Genomic DNA, 2915 nt, shown 5'->3' on the forward strand with positions numbered 1-2915 from the left:
CCAAAAATAAAACTTGATGGTGGATCCATCCTGGCCATGATGGGTTCAACATCGGAAAAGATGTACCTCTGCTAGGTACCAAACTTTGGGTTTGAAATGGTAAAGCTAAGACCGGGCGGGTGACTTGCACGAGAAGAGAGTCTCGGTGTAGTGTCTCCGTCTGAGCCGATTAAGGACCTTGTCGATGTAGGCTTGCTGATCGAGGACCCTTTAACTTGTCACATGCCTCATCATGGGTAAGCTTTGCCTCGAGCAGACTAATACCAGAATAAGATAACACGCAATGGGAGTGGAGAGATGGCGAGAGTAGCGTGTACCCTCTGTGGCAAGAGGCTGGACGGTGGTGTATCTGTGCTCTCGGTTGGCGTGAACCTGATCTAGTCTTAAGAACCCCGGTGGTGAGTTGACATATGCAAGGGTTAAGTGCTACATATGTCGTGTGATTGGAGATCCTCAGCTGAGTATTAATCGATTCGGATCGCCGTTACTTCTCGGATATGAAGACTTGGTCACTGCCCTACACGTAGCAATTCAGTGAACAAGAAGGGTTGATAAGAAATTGGCTAGTATAGGTCAAGTGCTTGAACTAAGGTAGAAAGAACTCTAGACTCAGGTAATGACTTAACCTGCTAATAAAATTGGATTTTTAAGGATCCACTATTAGTAAGCATTTTTGCAAATAGGGTCTTGATTCTTGATTAAGCCTTACCTTGACTCCCTTAAAGCCAGCATATCCTTGAGAGTCTTTTATTTTGACGGGTAAGACTTGTGAAAGTACACTTCATACTCAGGGCTTTGTCCCATGTTGTTTTAGGTGAGGAAGCAGCAATTTTTTGTTGCTTTTGTTCCAAGGTGGTGCCAAAGGAAGAAAACCAAGACTGAAGCCTCGGGAGGAAGTGTCCTCCCTTAAAAACTTTTTACTGTTTATCGGGAGGGGTTTTGCCTCCCAAGTTATGTAATAATATTACTCCAACACTCTTATATTTTTGCTCTGGTCTGTAATAATACTACTCTTTCTATACTTTAATCTAAAATAAAGTTGTTGTAACTACTTCCGCTTACTCGTACCTCCGATGTGTTGTAATATCTGTGTGACGGGTAAAACGCTCTTGGGCAAGGTAAAGATTATAGGTACCATACTTGTCAAGTGATCAGGTGCACCTACAGGGTTGTCTGAGGTCCGATGGACAAGGACAATTATGGGTGGGCCCAATGACTTGGGAGGTTCCGTCACACAATGAAATCAGATGAACTTTGAGATCGAATTTGAGTAGGATCCAGTGATTATTTGAGTATGGTTGCTATAGCAAAATCAAAGTTGGATTATAGATCAATAACTTTGTTACAGATGGAATAATAAGTTGCCACTTAAAAATTTGAGATCAAGGCCCTGCAAGTTGCTCTGTCATGCGCCCTGAATGGAGCTCCCATGGTACAGTACTGAACAAGATCGTAGGTTCAATGCACCTCACCGCCGGTGGCCTCCGCGCCTGGATTCGTGTCGGCCGCCATGATTCATGCCCTTTGATGTGTGGATTACGATCAGTGGTGAAAAGATCTTCGTCGTGGATGAGTTTGGGGAACCGCGACCGCCCTGTCGCCGTACCCACTTGCCGGCGACGTGGTTGTGCGGCCGTTGCTACGACTGCTGCCGTTCACTCGGTCGCGCCACGCCTTAGGCTATTTTACCATGTCGCCTTGAGCCGTGGAAGTTAACCAGTGATAGTCGTACGCCTTTGTCCAGTGAATGCCACGGTAGATCGCCATGGTGACTCATCCCCTCTCCTCGGCTGCCAGCTTCTCTCCTCAAATTCGGAGCCACCGTTCATGGACACTATAAATTGAGAGTTCAGCGTGCTCCGCTAGGTTCTTACGCGCCCAGTGCACCAGACCTTGCCTCCAATCGTTCACCGTAGCTCCTCAATTCGCAATTCCCTCCAAATCGGTTTTTCGCGCCGTCGTGAGCTTCTCACCGTGGCTAGCCATCTACAGGTTGGTTCATGCCTCTTTGCTTGGTGTTCTATCATCCCATGAGTCTCTTGTTGCTCGTAGACCTGACTGATTGAACTAGAACGCACTGAATCACCAAGAACACCTTAGTTTTCCCTCGGGTTTCGCCGTCGTCGTGGGCAGAAGGACTCTGGGCTGGATTCATGCAATTAAGGGTCACATTAGGATCGCCAGGGGTAGGATTAGGTGTTAACCAAGTTAGAACCCTAGTCATTGCGTATTCCGGCCGGTATAGGTTTGCCGGAGCGCGCATGCCGCCGTTCCCCGTCGTGGACCTGAATCTGTGAAGAAACATAAGTGTGGCGGCTTAAGTGTGAATGTAAGCGAGACCGATGAATAGTGCGTAGGGATTCTTAACCAGTTATTCGAATAGCCAGGGTCCTCTGTGCAAAGTCGCCAGCGCGGGCGCATTTGCCTGGTTATGGGCCGGATTGGGCTGGTTTGAGCCCAACAGTGTTCATAGTTTTCCTTTTTCTTTTTTCTGCCAGACTCAAAGATTTATAGGAAATTCTAGAAAATGATAAAATCATGGGACCAATTTTACTAGACTCCTAAATTCATCTAGTATTTAATAAAAATAGTTCCAAGATTTTTAGTCCCAACCATGAATTACTTAGCATTTAAAGATGCCTAAACCTAGTCTTTTAGAATTTTAGAATTAAATTGGTAGCTCCAAAAATAGTAAAACTTTTTGGGTGAGCTTAGTATGATAATTAGAACCCTTGGGTAAAGTTTGGCATGTTTTGGATATTGTTTGATCCCAAACCCAAGAAACTAGCTTTCTATGATTTAAATGCCTAACCCTAATAGAGCACTAAGCTAGGAAACCCTAGTGACTCAGGTGTACCGTGAAGGAAATTTATATTCAAGATACAACTTAGTGTATTCTATTGTAACTGCATATT

This window comes from Zea mays, chromosome 2 (genome assembly GCF_902167145.1).
Source record: "Zea mays cultivar B73 chromosome 2, Zm-B73-REFERENCE-NAM-5.0, whole genome shotgun sequence".
Taxonomy (NCBI): domain Eukaryota; kingdom Viridiplantae; phylum Streptophyta; class Magnoliopsida; order Poales; family Poaceae; genus Zea; species Zea mays.